The sequence below is a fragment of the Macaca nemestrina genome, chromosome 16, assembly GCF_043159975.1.
Source record: "Macaca nemestrina isolate mMacNem1 chromosome 16, mMacNem.hap1, whole genome shotgun sequence".
Lineage (NCBI taxonomy): Eukaryota > Metazoa > Chordata > Mammalia > Primates > Cercopithecidae > Macaca > Macaca nemestrina.
Genome location: NC_092140.1, coordinates 12,825,246 through 12,846,849, shown reverse-complemented (window position 1 = coordinate 12,846,849; position 21,604 = coordinate 12,825,246). Strand labels below are relative to the sequence as shown.

The 21,604-nt window shown below is 40.7% G+C and overlaps 1 long non-coding RNA gene across 3 annotated transcripts in view; it reads left to right on the top strand.

The window, feature by feature from the left end:
- The window catches only part of LOC139359053 (uncharacterized), a 351,645-nt gene that overhangs the window by 201,171 nt on the left and 128,870 nt on the right, over positions 1-21,604 (top strand). The gene's annotated exons all lie outside the window — the stretch shown is intronic.

The window sequence follows — 21,604 nt, the reverse complement described above, 5'->3', positions numbered from 1 at the left end:
ATCCTGAACAATGTTTTCCATCCTGGTTCCATTCTCCCTCTCACTCTCAGGTACACCAATCAAACATAGATTTGGTCTTTTTCACATAGTTCCATATTTCTTGGAGGCTTTATTCATTTCGTTTTACTCTTTTTTCTCTAAATTTCTCTTCTCACTTTATTTCATTAATTTGATGTTCAATCACTGATATCCTTTCTTCCACTTGATCGAATCAGCTATTGAAGCTTGTGCATGTGTCACGTAGTTCTTGTGCCATGGCTTTCAGCTCCATCAGGTCGGTTTAAGGTCTTCCCTACACTGTTTATCGTAGTTAGCTATTTGTCTAATCCTTTATCAAGGTTTTTAGCTTCCTTGCGATTGGTTCAAACATCCTCCTTTAGCTCGGAGAAGTTTGTTATTACCGACCTCCTGAAGCCTACTTCTGTCAGCTTGTCAAAGTCATTCTCCATCCAGCTTTGTTCTGTTGCTAGTGAGGAGCTGCAATTCTTTGGAGGAGAAGAGGCGCTCTGGTTTTTAGAATTTTCAGCTTTTCTGCTCTGGTTTCTCCCCATCTTTGTGGTTTTATCTACTTTTGGTCTTTGATGCTGGTGACCTACAGATGGGGTTTTGGTGTGGATGTCCTTTTTGTTGGTTTTGATGCTATTCTTTTCTGTTTGTTAGTTTTCCTTCTAAAAGTCAGGTCCCTCAGCTGCAGGTCTGTTGGAGTTTGCTGGAGGTTCACTCCAGACCCTGTTTGCCTGGGTATCACCAGTGGAGGCTGTGGAACAACAAATATCACAGAACGGAAAATATTTCTGCCTGATCCTTCCTCTGGAAGCTTCATGCCAAAGGGGCACCCACCTGTATGAGGTGTCAGTTGGCCACTACTGGGAGGTGTCTCCTAGTTAGCTACATGGGGGTCAGGGACCAACCTGAGGAGGCAGTCTGTTCATTCTCAGAGCTCAAACACTGTGCTGGGAGAACCACTGCTCTCTTCAGTGCTGTTAGACAGGAACGTTTAAGTCTGCAGAAGTTTCTGCTGCCTTTTGTTCAGTTATGCCCTGCCCCCAGAAGTGGGGTCTACAGAGGCAGCAGGCCTTGCAGAGCTGTGGTGGGCTCTGCCCAATTTGAGCTTCTCTGGCTGCTTTGTTTACCTACTCAAGCCTCAGCAATGGTGGAAGCCCCTCCCCCTGCCAGGCTGCTGCCTCACAGGTAGATCTCAGATTGCTACGCTAGCAGTGAGCAAGGATCCATGGGTGTGAGACCTGCTGAGCCTGGCTTGGGATATAATCTCCTGGTTTGCTGTTTGCTAAGACCACTGGAAAAATGCAATATTTGGGTGGAAGTGTCCCGATTTTCCAGGTACAGTCTGTCATGGCTTCCCTTGACTAGAAAGGGATATCCCCTGACCCCTTGTGCTTCCCAGGTGAGGCGATGCCCTGCTCTGCTTTGGCTCTCCCTCCATGGCCTGCACTCACTGTCCAACCAGTCCCAATGAGATGAAGAAGGTACCTCAGTTAGAAATGCCAAAATCACTGTCTTCTGCATCAATCACGCTGAGAACTGCAGACCAGAGCTGTTCTTGTTCAGTCAAATTGGAATGGAATCCCCAGAATATATAGAGAAACTCTTACAACTCAACAACAAAAAGACAACCCAATTTATGAATAAATATGGGCAAAGAATTTCAATAAACATGTCTCCAAAGATGATATACAGGTGGCCAACAAGCACATGAAAAGATGCTTAGCATAGTGAGTCATCTGGGAAATGCAAATCAAAACATCCGGGAGACACCACCTCACACCAACTAGGATGGCTAAATAATAAACAAAACTAAAACCCAGAAAACAAGTATCAATGAGCATCCAGAGAAACTGGAACCTTCATAAGTTGATGGTGGGAACATAAAATGGTGCAACCTCTATGGAAAACAGTTTGGTGGCTCCTCAAAAAGTTAAACATAGAATTACCAGATGAGTCAACACTTCCACTACTAAGTGTATGCCCCCCACAATTGAAAACATCTTCCAACAAAAATCTGTACACAAATGTTCATAGCAGCATTATTAATAATGTCCAAAAAGTGGAAACAACCCAAATATTCATCAACCAATGAAGAGATAAACAAAATGTATATATCCCTACAATACAGCATCATTCAACCATAAAGAGGAATGAAATATGGATGCAAATTACAACTTGAAAACATTATGTTCAGTGAAAGAAGCTAGGAATAAAAAAATCACGTATTGATTCAATGTAGATAAAATGTTCAAACAGGCAAATCCATTGAGAGAAAAAGACTAGTGGTTGTTAGTAAATGGGAGGGGAGCTTTGGGATATCTGAGTTTTCTTTTTGGGGTGATGAAAATATTTTGGAATTAGACAGCACTGATGGTTCCATAATACTGTAAACATGCCAAAAACCATTGAAATGTTTAATAGGGTTAAACCCTTTAATATGGTTAAAATGGTGAATTTTGTTATGTGAATTTTATCTCAACAGCAATTTTTTAAAAACACTCATAATAGTTATTTTACATTCTGCATCTGTTAATTCAAAATTCTGAAGTCTTTGTTGATCTGATTCTGCTATTTTTGTCTTTGCTTCACTCCTGATATTATTTTCATGTGTGTTTTCTAAGTTTTGACTGCGAGCTGGCTGGTCTTTTTCCTTGGAGTGTCATTTGTGGAATTAATTTGAAAATTTGATTGAAATTGTGTTTTTTCAGAGTAATTTCGCATTTATTTCTTGAAGATACTGTCAACCTGAGATGAATTGAAAATAAGTTTGAGTTTGTTTTTGTACTCTCAGTTATTGTGGATTAGATCACAGGCCCATGAGAGCTTGTTTTTTGATTATGCATTCTCGGGGGAAGTTTCTTCCCTCTTTTACCAAGCACCAAAGACATATTTCCTTGATGTCTTCTTCTAGATGGTAAGTTTATTTCTTTCCGTCTTTACCATCGGGTACAGTTCTTCCATGTCTCACACGGCGATTCTTCTTTTAGCCTCCTGATATTTGGTGAGTCCTAGGCTTCATCTCTTCCTCTGTCTCATCTTGCCATCGTCAGAGTGTAAATTCAATATATTCAGGGTTCGGTAGAAACCTTCACAAAGAAAGAGGTAGCTTTGGTATTTTCTTGTCTTCAGGGTTCCTGCTTTTATTTTATTTTTGATCGTTGTGGATTCTTTGCCTTTTGCCAACTCATTTAAAGAGATGTTTAGCAAGCCTTAACCTTTATTTTAGTGGTTTCAGTGGGAGAGTTGTTCAGTCTACCTACTTAGCCATTTCACCAAAAATAAAAGTCTAGGTTCATATCTTGGCCTTGTTATTGGTTGGAAGAGGGTCCCTGTTGTCAGTTTCCTAGCAGTCAACTGCATACATGGGTCAGAAGCACTGACACAAAACTCAGGTGCTTCTTGCCTTCTGCTTAGCCAGTGTCATCAGCCTAGGCTGAGGGATGGGGAAGAAGAGTGCAAGGTGCATGTTCAGTGATCCTGGACAACTCTGGCCTTTGCAGTGCTCTGGTGATGGGCTGCTGTTGAACTCGGGGCCACACAACAAAGACTTCACCTGAAAGCTGTGCAGACTTCTTTCCCATGGGTAGAAAGGTCTGAAATAAGCACTCTGACATGTTTAACTCCAAATCATAGTCTCTCTATCCAGAGGATGTCCATACCAGGACAGTAGTACATGGGATTGGGCAGCAGGTAGGTGGGAAGTTTTTTCTTCCCGACATATTATCTCTCTCTGCTGTTCTTGCCATCTGCACTATTTGGTAGATCAGGCTCTATTTGAAAGCCTCCTCATCACCCATTCAGTTCCCAACCCAATTCCACCTGGCTTCTATCCCATTACACTCCACAGAAACACCTTTCACCATGTTCATTAATTATCTTTTAGTTTATTCAAAATTTACTTCCGATTCTCATCTCACCTGGCCTCTCATCACTGGATGCTGTTGAACACCGCCTCCTTCCTGAAACTCTTCCATGCCTTGGCTTCTTGGTTTTCCTCCTATCTCTGTAGCCATTTCCTCTCAGGGAAATAGTTTCTTTCTCTCCAATTGGCGTATATCTTCTTTTATTTTCTTTCATTTTTTTCTTTCTTTTTTTTCCCCCAAGGACAGGGTCTCTGTTGCTTGGGTTGGAGTGCAGTGGTGTGATCATGGTTCACTGTAACCCATGTGGGCTCAAGGGATCCTCCTGCCTCAGCCTCCCAAATAGATGGGATTACAGCATGTGGCACAACGTCTGGGTAATTTTTAAATTTTTTGTAGACACAGGGTCTCGCTATGTTGCCTTGACTGGTCTTTAACTCCTGGCCTCAAGCGGTCCTCCTGCCTTAGCCTTATAAATTGTTGGGATTACAGGCATGAGCCACTGTACCCAACCCACCAAATAACGTTTTTCTTATTCTCCAGCCATCCTCCCATTCTCTGTCTCCATCTTTTTAACAAATACTTAACAAGCTCTATGTTTGAGATGGAATTGACAAGGGAATAAGATACACATGATCCCTGCTTCAAAGAGTTTGCAATCTAGTGTGGTATAAACAAATATTAAAGGGAGTTATGGGAATATATCACCAGGGACCCTAGTCAATTCTGGGAGGTTGACCTCAAAACTCATATCTAAAAGATAAGTCATAGCCAGTTGGCCATTGTGAGTAGTCCGGTATGGGAAGCAGCACATTCAAAGACCCAAGGGCAAGAGAAAATGTGTGTTTGAGGGGTTGAAAGCAGCTTGGCATGGACAGAGCAAAGGGAGGAGTGGTGAGAGATGAAGCTGGAGAGGTAGGCAGGAGTCGTGTTTATAGTCTTGTGTGCAGGTGTGGAGAATGAATTGAAAGCTGGTCAGAAGGAAAGTGGCGAGAGTAGTTTGGAGCCCACTATGGAACCTCAGAAGAGAGATAAGGATGATTTGACCAAGGGTGGTGCAGTGTACCAAACAAAAACAAATCCAAGTTAGGTAAGGAGGGACTTTATTGAAAAGGATGATTGCAGTAGGGGGTGAGGAAAACTATTGAAAGAGAGAGAGTGCTCTGACCGTGAGATATGTAAGTGGATCCCAGGAAAAAGGCTTTTCTTTTGTAGGGAGGAGTGAATAAGGCTGAAAAGAACTGGGTGTGGGGGAAGTGGGATGAACTGGGGCAGGTGGCAGCATCAGACATTAAATCTGAGAATGCTTTATCCTGGGGTCAGCCTGTTCTCAGGAGGAGCCTTCAAGCTGGAGCCACACTCCTCAGGCTGAGGGTGGGTCAACGTTAGGGACTGAAGGAAAGAAAGAAACCTAACTAAAGTTTGGCCAAATAAGATTAATGGACATCTTATTTTGATTGATCAGTGGGGACACACAGTTCATCTAATGGTTTATGAAGCAAAGACTGGAATTGGAGGGTCTGAGCCTGACTTTGCCATAGTAAACAAAGATGGGGGGTATCTGAGGGTCTTCAGTTATATGGGGAAGGGAATCCTTTGCAATAAGTAATTTTCTAGAACACAAAAGAATAGGAAATCTCTTAATCACCACTGTTCTCTAGAAGCACAGGACTCAAGTAAAACTCACCATTGTCAAGTGGGTTGGAGGGAGTAAACTTATTTAAGAAATAATCAGCAGTAGGTAGGTTCACAGGTTGTGCTGATAGATTGAATGTCAGAATGAAGAAAAGAGAAGAATTAAGGATGTCTCCAAGTCTCTAACTTGGGGACTGAGTGAGCGACACTGTGCAAATGAAGACAGTGACATAGAAATAAAAAGTAATTTGGTGTGATGGGAAGATGGAGGAGATATCCATAGATATTGTTAGTTTCTCTTCGACTCATACCCTCTTGGTCATCAAATTATTTCTATCTCATCTCTTAAATGTGTCTTGAAGCCAACTGCTCTGCTCCTGCCTTAGCTCACACTTCCATCCCCTGTTGCCTGCACTATTAAATTCACTTTCCAAGCAGGCTTTTTGCACCCAGGTGTGTTCTTACAATCCTACACGCATCTTCCACATTCTGCTGGGAAGATGGGTTACAGCATGCCACTCATGCTTTCGAAAGCTTCCCAGTTGTACATGTGTGCGGGCCTTGAATAGACTTTCTTCCTTGGTCTCCTTAAACTTAAACTTGGAGTGATAAATAAAGGTTTTAAGACATATCTCACCTGTCCCCTCCCTGAATGAGTTGCTGTTCCTCTTTAGAAATTTATCTTTACCTTTTATTTCCTTTAATAATTTTTGTTCCTTTGTGATTTCTTTCATTGGATTTTGAGTTCCTTTAAGGAAGGTCCAGCATCCTTAACTTGTGTCTCCCCAGTGTGAACAGAGTGGCTTGCATCTAGTAGGTGCTCGATAAATCTTTGTTGAACTTTTGATTAAACTCTAGGTGCATAGAGATCTCCTTGAGGTTGTTTTATACCAGCTTCTTCAGCTCCACTTTACCTGTAAGTTAGGAACTCTCTCCCCTATTGTGATTTGAGGGGAATTGTGAATTTTCACACTCTGTGATATTTTCAATTTCTTCATAAACCCTTACTTTACTTCTTTTAAGATTTTCTCTCTTTCCTCTTGCCTCTCTAGAAGTGACATTTGAGAGGGGAGCCACAATAGCCCCAGACCTCTGAGTGTCAAGGAGTTGATCTTGTAGCTTTTCTCGCTGGCAGGAGGGAATATTTTGTATTTGGGGAGTGGGCAAAGGGGCAGAAGGAGTGAGTGGAGAATGCTAAAAACAAACTGGATTTGAATCTCTGTAGGTGGTCCTTTTAGAAGCATTATTTTTTACTGGTAATTCATGACACCCATTATTATTACTACAGGCAATAGCATTGAATGGCAGATTTCAATCTGTGTTCTGTGGAGCCTTGGCCTTCAGGGAGGATGTTTCTGAGACTTCTACCCCTGGTGGGTGGGGGTGGCACCTAGGGAATAGGGTCCCAGGCCTCTCACCCTTGACCCTATTCAGCCAGGGTACCTCACTAGATTCAAACCTGGAACACACCTGCCCCATTCTAGCTGGTAATCTATGGATACCTATTTGGTTTTTATTTGTTTTTAATGTTCACATCCTCCCCGGGAATGACAGGTTCTGTTTTTCCCTTCAACTGTCTTAGCACACAGAGTTCACAACTTGTTCCAGCTATGATGGGAAATGTTTAGTACTGATTTCCCTTGCATGGTCTTTCCCACTAGGCTCCTGGTTCTGAAGATTGGCAGGAGGGGCCTGATTCTATTTCCCAAGATGTATAAGGTGTCAAAAGAGGCTCTAGAAATCTCAGAAACAGACCAGATAAAGAGTTTTTAAACCAGGCTCTTTTGAGATCTAAGGTATTGAAAAGGCACTTAGGGTCTCCCCGGAGTGCTGTGAACATCACCCACATCTGTGCTTTAGCCAAGCGTTGCTCCTTTTATCTCTTTTAATTACTGGGAATTTATGGAATATTTCATTTCAAAACAGGATTCTGCTGCTAATGGGAGTTTGAGGCCTGGAAGATCATTAAGTCTTTTTCAGCTAAGATATGTCCGTGTTCTTTCTTATGAAGCAATAATGAGGGGGACACTGTTATCGTCTTTTCGTTGTACGGAACATAAATAATGACTCATGGGGCACGGGGGGTTGAATCCTGGATGGCTTTGCCTCAGAACAGCGGATCTCTCACACATAAGAGAGGAAACAGAATCTTAGTTGTTAGGAATGCACAGTGCACTCGACTTTATGAACATGCGTTTTAATGCCAGTGTCAGGGCGAACTTCTACCAGCTGTCTAAACATTTACAGAACCAAATAATAGCATGCAAGATGTGTGGGTTTCAGATATTTGCCATCTTAAAACAGCACTTAGTCATTAACTTAATCACAGCTGCTATGTGCCAGCCAGTGTACTTTGTTTGTAAACAACACATCTGCTGCAGGCAGGGATTGGGAGCTCGGCTGTGGTCGTGCATAGCGGCCTGGTTAAGGCTGGGATGTGCATCTTGAGTGTCTGAAACACATGAGGGCCATGCCTCAGACCAAACCTGCTGACTCTAGTGGGGAACAACAATTTAGGGTTTCTTTCCTCCCAGGTGCTGCTTTTGTGGTTTTTCTCTCAACAGACTTAGAAGTTTAATTTGGAGAGATGTTCTGATGTCCATGGTCATGGGTTCACTGGAAATGAGACATAGCCTCCCAAATAGTTGCTTGCTCTTTGTTATGGGCTGAGTATTTACCACCCTTCCAAATTCATATGTTGAAGCCCTCACCCCCACTGTGACTATATTTAGAGGCAGGGCCTGTGAGAAGGTGGTGAAGGTTCCACAGGAGTGGGGCCCTAATGTGATGGGCCATTGTCCATATGAGAAGAGGAAGAGATCCCAGAGCTTGCTCTATCTGCCATGTGAGGACACGGCGAGGGTGGTCACCTGCAAGCGAGGAAGAGAACTCTTACTAAGAACCAGATTGGCTAGCACCTTGATCTTAGACATCTCAGCCTCCAGAACTGTGAGAAATACATTTCTGATGTTTAAGTCACCCAATCTGTGGTATTTTGTTATGGCAACCAAAGCTGATAATCCTTATTTTTCTTCTCTAAGTTCCTGGACCTAACTTTTTCTTAATGCCGTTAGCAGTGGGACTTCCAGCATCTTAATCTTTGCTTCTCATTTCTCGGCAGCTATTTCAACACATCTTATTTGGCTATGCCACTCGTTTTCTTCCTTTGGTGTTAAGTGAAGTTCTTAGTCTCTACTTGAGAGAAAGTACCTTGACTCCTTGTGGGTTCCTGTAACATGGCTTAAGCCATTCATGCTCATTGTTTCTGTGTGTTCAGGCCCAAGGGATTTACAAGGGCTTGTTTAGACTTTAAGTTGTGTGGTTGACACTGTTAGTTGTCTATGTGATAACCATCCTTCCTGTCTTGCCGGAAACAAAGCAAAACAAAACAAAACAAAAAAAAAACTCCGATTTTGCTCTGGGCAGCAATATATCCCAGCCCTAAGAAAAGAAATCAAAATTGGTCTAAATCAAGATTGAAATCCTTGACTCCAGCTTTCATTGAGATTGCTATGTGACCTAGTTCTGGCAAAAAATATTGAAGTACAAGTCTGACAAGAAGTAGGTAGATGGAACTGGTACTTCCCTTGCCCTCTTTCTCCTGCCTTTTGCATGGATATGATGTGTGGGTCTGTATTTTTGTGGCCATGAGGCTGAAAGTCAGGATGATAAGGGTGGTGAAACAAAAAAGAAAGAGACCAACCATGAGAATCATCGAACTGTTGAACAGTATCAGTAACTGCCTACTCTAGATTTCTTTTTCTAAGCATAATATCTTTGATATTCTTCTATATTGTACAGGGATTTGTTCCTTTCTATACTGTGTGTTCTATTAGGCAGATATATCACCACTATCCAATCTCCTATTGATGGAAATTTGAGTTGTTCCAGTTTTGGGGGATTATTAGTAAGTAATAAACATTCATATACAAGACTAATAATAAACATTCATGTACAAGATTTTTCTGGGCATGTTCTCTTTCTTTTTTGGGAGAAAACTTCCAGGGGTAGAATATCTGGGTTGCAAAATCAATGTATATTTAACTTTTATAAAAGAAATAGCTAAACTTTTTCCAAAGCGATTTTTCTATTTTTCATTCCCATCAGCAATGTGTGAGAAATCCAGTTGCTTCACAAAAGTCGTCAACACTTGGTATTGTCATTTGATTCATTTTAGCCATGGTGTGGGTGCCTAGTGGCATATCATTATCCGTTATATTTGCAATTCCCTAATGATGTTGAGCACTTTTTCATGTGACCACTGGCTGTGTGTGTGTGTGTGTGCGCGCGCGTGTGTGTGTATTTTTGGTGTGATGTGTTAGTTAGTCTTTTGCCCATCAAAATAAGTTGGATTGTTTTTCTTTTCGTGGTTGAGCTATAGGAGTTCATTATATGTTTAGGATAGAAGTCTTTCATCTGCTGTAGGTATAGAAATAGTAGTTTGCTTATTGCCCCACTCAAATAATTCCTGCCATGAGCCAGAGTCTGTGGACAGAAGTATCAACTCTCAGTCCTTGGGCTGGCTGTGTCGTTGCCCCCACCCCTGCAGCATCTCTTGCTCTCAGAAAGTTGGTATCCTCATCAGCTTCCTGAAGTGCTGTGTTCTTTCCTGACTCCTGACAAAGACTGTTTTCTTCATTAAACTCTACCCAGGCTCCTCTGAGCGCTTTCCACCACTAATTCCTGAATTCCGCGGTCAGTGTCCAATTTTGTCGAGAATTTTGCTATGTCAGTTTAGCAAGAATCCTCCATCCTCTATATCTGAGCACCCTGATATCTGATTGGGTTCTTTGTCCACTGCCATCCCTCAGGTTGTGTGTGATTGCCCTGGTCTTAGTAATTTCCATCCCCCGACCCCTACTGTTCTCCTGGGCTATAAATTCCTGCTTTTTCTTGTATTCAGAGTTGAGCTCAATATTTGTCCCACCACAAAATCCCATTGCAGGGATCCTTATACCCATCACAATGATCCTGAATAAAGTCTGCATTACATTTCTTTAAAAAGTATCTCAAAATAAACCAGGCACAGAAAGATAAACATTGTACATTCTCACTTACCTGTGGGATCTAAAAATCAAAACAATGGAACTCATGGCCATAGAGGGTAGAAGAATGGTTACCAGAGCATGGGAAAGGTAGTGAGGGGTTGAGAAGGAGGTGGGGATTGTTAATGGGTTAAAAAATAGAAAGAATGAATGAGACGTACTGTGTGATAGCACAATAGGGTGACTGTGATCAATAATAACTTAATAATAGCTAAATTGTATTTTAAAATAATTTAAAGAATGTAATTGGATTGTTTGTAATTCAAAGGATAAATGCTTGAGGGGATGGACACCCCGTTCTCCATGATGCGCTTTTTTACACTGCATGCGTTCATCAAAACATCTCATGTACCCCATAAATGTATATACATATAGTACTATATACCCATTCCAGGTATGTCTTTATATATACCCATATAGTACTATATGTATACATAGTATACACTTGTATACATGTTTACATGTGTATACTATGTACCCACAAATATTTATTATTTAAATAAACAGAGCAAAAAAGCATCATGAATAATTCTTTGACACTCCATGCTTTCACCTTGGCTCTACCTGTTAGGCTGCTGGTGATGTGGTTTGGCTGTGTCCCCACCTAAATTTCATCTTGAATTGTAGCTCCTATAATTCCCGTGTGTTGTGGGAGGGACCTGGTGGGAGACAATGGAATCATGGGGGTGGTTTCTCCCATGCTGTTTTCATGGTAGTGAATAAGTCTCATGAGAGTTGATGGTTTTGTAAGGGGAAACCCCTTTTGCTTGGCTGTCCTTCTCTTTTGCCTGCCACCATGTAACACGTCCCCTTGCTCTTCCTTCATCTTCTTCCATGATTGTGAGGACTCCCCAGCCATGTAGAACAGTGAATTCACTAAGCTTCTTTCCTTTATAAATTACCCAGTCTCGGGTATGTCTTTATTAGCAGCATGAGAACAAACTAATGCACCTGATCTCTCTGCCTGCTGAGTGACTGCGGCATTTGTTGTTTACAACACTCATCTGCGTGCCATCAGACATTTCCTCTCGTTTAGTGCTTTATCCCTGCAGGTTTTGTCTCACCACCCGGAGTGTTAGCTCCTTGAGGACAGGGAATGCATCTTGTCTTCCTTACTGTAGTTAAAGCGCTGATGTGAAACATGCTGGGGCCCTGTATGTAAAAATGTTTCAGAGTAGAAATCTTCTAAACAGGAGACTTTAGGGAAGATCTTTTTTCAGCTTCTTAGTCCAATATAGTTGGCTATTTGCCATTTCTTCCTCTGATTTCTGATGAGAAATTGAGTCCATTTTGTACATTCGCACAGTTTTTCTACCAATTCGTGATGACTTTTTATTTTACAGTTCCAAAAAGTTCATTAAATATGTGCAGAATTGAAAGCAAAGATCACCTTTTATGAGAACATTATACCATAATATTCTGGCTTCAGGGAATTGAACAAATTGCAGACTCTGAAAATCAGAATTTATGGAAGATCACTGTAATAAATTTTTGGGAAATAATAAAAAAAAATTCTTGCTCATCTTTTAGTTATTAATTTAATGTGTCTGAGAGTACTGGGTCAGGTTCTTAGGAACCACATTGACAACTGGTACCAATTATCCAGACATGAATATTTTGGGAAGAATGTTACTGCTTTATTGATAAATGGAAAATCTAAGAGAAGTACAAGACTTTGTCCCTTTCCTGGGAAATGCGTCATCTACTTACTAGTTCAGAATTTCCTTTCTGTCATGCACCATAACAACAATAACAAAAACTTTCTTATGAGGTAACATGTGGTCCCTTGGGCATCTCTTCTTGCATGGCCACATTGGGAATTTGGGGGTAAAAGGAATTGTCCATTGGGAGAGAGAAGGATTTTTTAGGAATTAAAAAAATGGTCTTTCTATTAATTTATTCAAGAAAACCGATTGATTACATTACATGACTCAAAAGACAAAAGTTGAAGAGAGAGTCTATCAATGCTATGGATGACTGGAGAGCCTAGCTCTAAACTTTGGGAGTAATTTTATGGAGAATGATTATGTCGTCCAACAAAATGTCTAAATGTCTCCTGATCCCCTCTCAAAGAAGCTTTCTGAGATCCGTGGAGACTTAGTCCAAGAAAGCACAGCATTTCCTGTGTCTTTATAAAGTGATGGGATATGAGCTGGGTTCATGTGTGCTCAGAGATGCAGAATTCAGATGTGACAATTTGTTTTTAATTTCCGTGATTACAGTTTTATAGAGAGCAGACACTTTCAAATATCCACTGGGAGCTTCATCTACTTCAAGAAGATAAATATATGAATGCATATTTTCCTTCTGTTCGTCTAGACCGGTCCTCCTCTTAGCCACGCTCTCAGCCCTGGACAGCTGACCTGCAGGTTCAACATCAAGTTCTTTCTTGCCCTCTGACTTCCACTTGGGTCCAACCAATGGAGATCCCGGCAGGACACTGGAGGGAGGCAGGAGGATGAAGTTAGAGTAGTTTTTAAAAACCGCTGGCACCCTCCCTGTGAGGTCACTTCAGGCTGGCTGTGTCCCTTGGTCAAAGGTCGTTGCTCATTTCAAGGTGATATTCTAAGCACAACTATTTTCTAGGTGTATGTCACTGCTCTCTCCATCCATCTCTTTGGCCCAGGTATGGTGATAGCGCTCAGGTTGTTAACACCAGGTCACTGTACTATCTTCTGCCGTTCCCTGCCCTCCCCACCTAGGCCTTGGTAAACAGACCCTTTCTAATTAAGCTTCTGCAAATTGTTATAAGTGTGCCATTTGGTTAATATCATGACTGATATATCACACTATAAAATTCTATTCTTGAATTTACTTATTCAAGGTACAAGTAAATTGATTGCAACTAACTTCTGGCATTTTTCATGTGCTTTGACCCATCCCCTGTTGACCCTAAAATGGCCATTTGGAGTCCCTGAGGGGAGTGAGAGGTAATTAATCCCTTAACTTATAGTAGAGGTCTTCATGTGAAGTTGTTTGTGTTATTTTAACTCAAAAGCTAAATGCAGACTCTGGCTTGGGTGATCCAAAGTCGCTTTCCTCAATGATACATAGAGATGCTGGATGAAATATGGTAACAATTAAAACTATTTAATAGGCTGGGCAAGGTGGCTCACAACTGTAATCCCAGCACTTTGAAAGGCCGAGGTGGGTGGATCAAGAGGTTAGGAGTTCGAGACCAGCCTGACCAACATGGTGAAACCCCGTCTGTACTAAAAATACAAAAATTAGCTGGGTGTGGTGGTGGGCACCTGTAGTCCCAGCTGCTCAGGAGGTTAAGGCAGGAGAATGTCATGAACCCGGGAGATGGAGCTTGCAGTGAGCCAAGATCACACCACTGCCCTCCAGCCTGGGTGACAGAGGGAGACTTCAGCTTAAAAAAATGTGTGTATGTATATATACACACACACACACACACACACACACACACACACACACACCCAACCATTTTACACCTATTAGGATGGCTACTATTTAAAATAAAGAAGGAAAATAACAAGTATTGGTAAGGATGTGGAGAAACTGGAACCCTCATACATTGCTGGTGAGAATGTAAAATTGCACAACCTCTGTGAAAAGCACTTTGGAGGTTCCTATAAAAGTGAACATAGGATTCCCTATGACCCAATTCCACTCCTGTGACCCAATTCCACTCCTGCTATATAAGAATTGGAAGCAAGGAGTCAAACAGATACTTGTACAACCGTGTTCATAGTAGTAGTATTCATAATAGTCAGATGGTGGAAACAGCCCAAGTGTTTAGCAACAGATGAACGGGAGATCCTTGACATTGAATATTACTTGGTTTTTAAAATAAATGAAATTCTGATAGTGCTGTAACATGAATGATCCTTGAAGACATTATGCTAAATAAAATAAGCTAGTCATGAAAAGACAAATACTATATGATTCCACTCCTTTGTGATCCTCGAATAATCAAATGTATAGAGATAGAAAGTAGATGAGAGTTTACCAGGGCCCTAAGGGTGGTGAGAATGGGGAACTATTGTTTAATGGGTATGGAGTTTCTGTTTTGGATGATGAAAATGTCTGGGAATGGACAGTGATGAGGGTTGTACAACATTCTGAATGGACTTAATGCTGCAGAATTATATACTTAAAAATGATTAAAACAGTAAATTTTATGTTAGGTATATTTTATCACAGGAACTCCCCCCAATATATCTAAACCGAAAACAAGAAAGGGAAATCCATAGGTGTCAAAATTGAAGACAGAATTAGCAGCAGCACGAAGAGGGTGGGTGAAAAGCCTTATAAGGCTGTGAGGCAGGTGGAGGCTGCTCTGTGCTATAGGAAGTGGTTTCAGCCTCAGCTGCACGTTAAAATCACCTGGAGAGCTTCCAAAAGTACTCGTGTCTGGACTTCATCCCCAGAGATTCTGATTTAATTCATTTGGAGGTGACCTGAGCTTCCTGTGTAACTAGCTTCTGGGGATTCCCATGGATTTGAAAGCTTTCTGAATATGAGTTTGCAGCCAATATGACAAATCGTATGAGGAAGGGAGGGAGGGTTGGGCCCAAGCAAAAGAAAACAGAACAGTATAAAAGACAACTTAAAAGTAAGTGTGTTTTAAACATTCAAAGATTTAAATGAAGGATAGGAACCAGAGTAGGAACATGACACTGTGACAAGATTTGAAAGAGAACTGAATAAAAACTCTGCAAAGTAAATTAGAGAGACCAAAAGATGGGAAATTTGAGATCATTTTAGGGCTTGGGGCAGAGTAAGCCAGTTCCAAGATATGCCTAATAGACATTCCTGGATGACAGAACAGAGAGAATGGAGGAGAGATGCAATGGGGGATTATTCCATATCAAGGAAAGATGCAAATTCTCAGATTAAAGGAAACACTGTCCTAAAAGATTAAACAAAGTAATCCCAGATGCATCAAAGTTAAATTATAAAAAATCAAAGACAAAGAGAACATCCTCCACTCTACCTGAGAAAGAAGACTGATGACTTAGAAAGATGCCTGCAGGGACAGCTGCTGTTCCCAGCAGCAGGAGGGGTGAAAATGGTCTTTAAGAGGTTGAGGAAAAACACACATTGTTCTTGTAATTCAAGAGTTAAGGCAAAATTAGACGCTTTCATATCTACAAAGAGAAAGAAAATGTGCTTTGTCCAGTCTCCTCTGATGGAACTTACAAAGGCTGTATGTTTGTAGAAGGAACATTGCACAATCTTTTAAATTAAATTCAAGCATTGCATGTTAATGCTTGTGAGATGAGATAAACCATTTACTTAGAGAGAAATTTGTAGCCTTACATGCATGAGTTAGAAAACAAAACAAAAAATAAAACAAACAAGTATCCAAATCAAGAAAACAGACAAAAAAAATCAAACTAAAACAAAACAGAGTAAACCCAAGCAGAAGGGAAAATACAATAAGGATACAATCAGAAATTAATGAACTATGCTGGTCAAATAACTATTATGCAGAATATCTAGGTGTCTATGCAGTTATGTATCTATGTATCTCTCCCCTTTAGAAAACAATAAAAAAGCAAAAAATAATATAAAAGAGAGTAAAGGTTATTAGCAAGCATTTCACGTAAACAGAAACTTTAATGGTTAATGAGCGTGAAAAGATGCTTAACCTCGCTGCTCATTGAAAAAATGTCAAGTAAGAAAACATTGAGATATCATTTCCCACCCATCAAATTATCAAACATTAAAAAGGAAAATTTGTCGGTACAAATAAAGACACGGAGAAGCAGGGACTCAGATCTGCTGCTGGCAGGACTGTTGATTAGTATTGTGACTTAAGAGAGCAATGGGGCAGCTTCCTGGTAAAGCGGAGGATGTACACACCCAGCATTTCTACTTCAGCTGAGTGCCTCTGATGCTCACTGCAAAATGGATTTTGTTATAGCAAAAAATTGGAACTTAGATGTCCACCAGTATAGTCAAGGATAAATTATTATCTAGAATCTCCTGACTATTATACAATATTTAAGATGAATGATGTGTATCAGTATGTACCAATGTGGGTTGATATTAAAAACAATGTTGATATGCTAAGTGAAATAAGCCAGACACAAAGGGACAGAAGTTGTGTGATTATTACATTTATGGGAGGCACCTAGAATAGTCAAATTCATAGAGACAGAAAGTGGAATGATGATTGCCAGGGGCTAGGGAGAGGGAAGAAATAGGGGAGTGTTGATTGATGAGTACAGAGTTTCTATTTAGAATGATGAAAAAGTTCTAGAAATGGTTATGATGGTTACAGAACATTGTACATATACTTAAGGTTACTAAATTGGATGCATAAAAATAGTTAAAATAGATATCTTGTGTATATTTACAATAAAAATGTTAAAAATCCATAATGTGGAGTGGAGAAAGAAATTTGTAGAAAGACAGGTATATATATTTCAGGATATCTAAGATTGTTTATGATACATGCCTATGTATTGAAAGTATAACTCATGAGTGCCCAGGGTGTACATAGTTGCAAGACAGTGGTTTTACTGGACAGGGGAAGAGTGAAATGAAGCCTTAACTGCATGTGATGTTTCTTAAAAAGTCAAAGTTCTGAAGGAAACCTAACAAAATATTGATACATAATTCTTAGCGGTGGTACAAGCAACTTTGAAATATTAACATTAAAGAAATCACCAGGACTATGATTTGGGGAAATTTTCTGATAATTTAGTCGACCATTTCCAACATTTACAAGATAGCCTGGTGATGGGTTGGAGGTGGAAGGGGAGGTAATGCACATCTCTCAAACATCTGTTGACATCTTTCTTACTCCAAGGAATTTAATCACCAGACATTTCCATGTAGTGGTAGACCAGGTGTGAGATGAGCGGTCCTTGTATTTCACCCAATGAAGGTGAGCCAGTTTTCTTGGAAGAACTTCCACACAAGGTCCTCCAGGAAAGGGAGTCATCTGGGGCCTTCTGGCTGGCTGAATTGTACATGGATTCTAGCTAACTGTAAATAACCATGAACAAAGAATATCTCAGTAGCCAATATTTTTCTCTGCTGGTATCAAATGAAATTCATTTGGTATCAGCTGGAGTTTTTATACTGCTAATGGAAGTTATTTTCAGTTATCATGTCAGTCCATAAGTATACAAAGGCAGCAATTTCGCTGGAAATCTGGAGATCAGTTTGCATGTAGGGGGTGTGCTTTAGACTGTTTCTGCAGTGTAAGCTTTTATCTTAAGAAAAGTGGGGAATCATAAATAAAAAGGGAATGATAAAACGGAACATCCAACAAGGGCGAAGGGTGGGCTTGGAAATGTTTCATAGCATGAACATCTAAACTCCAAGATGTGGTGATGTCCAGGAAGCCCTGGGCGCGATAGGGAGCTCACGCATCTGAGAACTCATTCCCTCGAATGTTAGTTAGCTCCCCTCCCCATTCCAATGATAGCTCTTTAAATACTGACAGTGTTTGCTTCTGTGCAGCCTCTATTTGATCTCATTCCATGGGGTAGAGGAATGGAGCCGGAACCATCAATTTTTGTTTTTTAATAAACTCGTGTAATTTGACCATACCCCCACCAGGTACAAGAATGACAATGGAGCTCTGTAAATAAAAATCTGCTCCCTGCAGGATTTTAATTATTTATATTCTTTCAGCAAACAGAACCCCTATCTGTTGTTGGTGATAGCATGTGCATAGATTTAAGGATCAAAATGCAGTGCCAAGGTTGTTTAGCCCAGGGAGGGGCAATTTCATTTTTTTCCCCCTATGAACATGGAAATGCTGAATGCCTGAGATGGTTGTGCCAAATATCTTAGCTAGTAACATTGCAGAAAGCTTGTTTTATAGTAAGGACTCAGAGCTTAAGGGATTTTTTTTTTTTTCTCCCCATAAAGGCCAAAGGTAGGGTCATCTGACTCTCTTCCTACGTTACGTGTACAACCCTTGATAGAACACTGCTTTTAGAAGGAATAAGCAAGAACTGTACCTTAAAATGGTTAAAATAATAAATTTTTATGTTATATATGTTTCATTACAATGTGTTTACCATGGTACAAATGGATAAAAAAAATCAGTAAGCAAGTGAACAAGGTTAGTTTACACATGTTAGTTAAGCAGGGAACGCTACGCCAGGTACTGGGTGGGGGATGGTAAAGATTGCTTGGGATAGCCATGCTGTCTTCTTTCCTTGAAAAAATTAAACTAACACATAATAATTGTATATATTTATGGGTACATAGTGATGTCGTGATACATATAATGTGTAATGATTGGATCAAGGTAATTAGCTACCCATTATCTAAAACATTTATCATTTCTTTGTGTTGGAAACATTCAATATCCCCCTTCTAGCTATTTGAAACTATAATTAATATATTATTGTTAACTACAGTCAGCGTACATCCTAGTTCTGTAGAACGCTAGAACTTATTCCCCCTACATAGCTGTGATTTTATATCCTTTAAAACTCTCTCCTGATTTTCCTCTTCTCTCTACCCTTCTGAGCAGGCATTCTCTCTTCTATGAATCATTCCTTTTTATAGCTGCTTTCTCTTATGATCCTTTCCTAGTTCTGAGTAGAGTGCCTGACTAACAGTGGGTGGACAGATGTTTATTGAATAAAATAAAAGATATGCTGCCTGCTCTTGAAGAGCAGGGCAGAAAGAGCATTGTTTAAAAAAAAAAAATCTAAGGGGGATTTTTATTTGCATGTATCCATCCTTTGTTTGAGTGCATCTGAGCCCAGGTCATGGGTGTGCAGTGGGTGCAGTCAGGGCCCCACCCAGATCTGGTCACTGAGCTAGTGCACTTGCCCCAGCTGCTGGGAGCCTTAGTGCCCACAGCTCACAGCTGCCCTTGGCCAACCAAGAGCCACTCTTTACCAGCTTCAGATGGCTGCATCCTTGCTTTCTTTATGCTTCAGTCCTATCCCACTATTCTCATGCTCCTCTGGTGACCTGTCACCCAATAAATCACTCCAGTGAGTCCTCGTCTCAGACTTCTTTTCTAGGAGAGCTGACCAAAAACAGCACGTAAAAGGCATTCCCTACATACTGAATGAATAAATGAACACTCCTTTGGTCATCTCTGATGGAAATCAATGCGTCCAGGGCCACAAGTTGGCACAAAATCCGGGGGTTATAAGAGTGGGATGATCAAGCACAGAGTTTGAGGGCTTAGTAGGGGTTGAGGGAATGTGGGCAGGGAAGAAAACCTTAGGGCATTTTTTTTTTCTTGGTTTCACTCCTGAGCTTGAAGATATAGCACACATCCACATCACTCTCAGCCACTCAAAATATTGTTATTTCTTCCACTTCCCTTATCACGCAATAAGATAAGGTTTTTGGAGACAAATGGTTTTGAAACAATTTTGTGGTCCAGGAGATACAGGAACACTTATCCCTCCGATAATTGCATGTCTTACACTTCATTCTGTTTTGTAATTGCTACTTTATACAAACAATTTGGAAGGGTCATGTGCCTTCAAATCACCAGCACGAATGCCAGATGTATAGTATGATGTTAAATTGTTTTTGATTGTTAAAAACTATTTATCGCTTGTGATTTAGTTGTTACATCATTCAATGCACCCAATTTATTGTCCTCTGCAGCTGACGTGATGTGACTGGCATCACAGGTACAGAGGTATGGTCTCCTTTGCATTTTCTTCACAATTCCCCTGAGTATCTTCAAAGAGGTACCGATGCTTCTGCCCCTCACCTCTTGGGTTGCAGGTAGGTCTCATGAAAGAAGGGGTCATCCTGGGCTGGACATTTCTTTTGTTGGGCGTCCTTTAATGAAGTTCTTTCTGACACTTTGCTAGAGGGCTCCGAGTTTCAACTTCATCTAGTGTTTCAGATTCTCGGTGTTTGTAAAAGGACACGCATCAGCATTAACAAATGTCACTGAAAACACCACTGCACACTTGACTTTCCACAATTTTTTTTTTTTTTTTCCAAAGACCCAGTCTCTCTCTGTTGCCCAGGCTGGAGTGCAGTGGTGTAATCGTATCTCAGTGCAGCCTTGACCTCCTGGGCTCCCACAATCCTCCAGTCCTCCTGACTCAGCCTCTCCAGCAGCTGAAACTACAGGCATGTGACACCATGCCTGCCTAGTATTTTTTAGATTTTTTTTTGTTGTTGTTTGTAGAGACCTAGTTTCACTATGTTGCCCAGACTGGTCTCAAACTCCTGGGATCCATCAACCCTCCTGCCTTGGCCTCCCACAGTATCAATATTTTAAATAAAGACCAAACCAAAGGCTTTTGTGAAAACAGAATTTGTATCTCCTCTTCATTATGGAGTGGATAGGATGCAAATATCAGCAGGGCTGCTGTCTTTGCCTCCATCTGCTCAATAGCTACCATTTCTGATTGTTTAAGTCATCCTGGTTATATTGGCTTTTTATTATTTGTGGGGGACTTAGGGTTAGGGTTACCATATAATCACACCCAGATGCTGCACTTAAAATGCAAGCACTCAGTTTTTAACTATGACGAGATTAGAAACTGTACATAATAAATAGAATTTTGAGAAAAATGTTGAAAAAATACTCTGAGGAAATCATTCTCTGGTGTGTGGCTTGTCTAGTCTAAACTCTGGAGCTCTGCAAATCTGCCGTATGGTTTCATTGTCTTCCTTCCTTCTTTCCTTCTTTTTTTTTTTTTTTTTTTCAGATGGTGTCTCACTCTGTCACCCAGACTGGAGTGCAGTGGCGTGATCTTGGCTCACTGCAAACTATGCCTCCCGGGTTTAGGTGATTCTCATGCCTCACCCTCTGGAATAGCTGAGGTTACAGGCACCACCATGCCCAGCTAATTTTTGTACGTTTATTAGAGACAGGGCTTCCCCATGTTGGCCAGACTGGTCTCAAACTTCTGGCCTCAAGTGATCCACCCACCTTGGCCTCCCAAGGTGCTGGGATTGCCGGGAGCCACTGCTCCTGGCCATTATCTTACTTCCTTATACACCACATTTGATCCTACCCCAATTCCTCATTCCCAACATTTTACATTTTTCCCAGTTGTAAATGTTTTGCTTTATGTTTCCTTTAAAATTATTCATTTTATTTTACATATATAAATTTTACATATATTT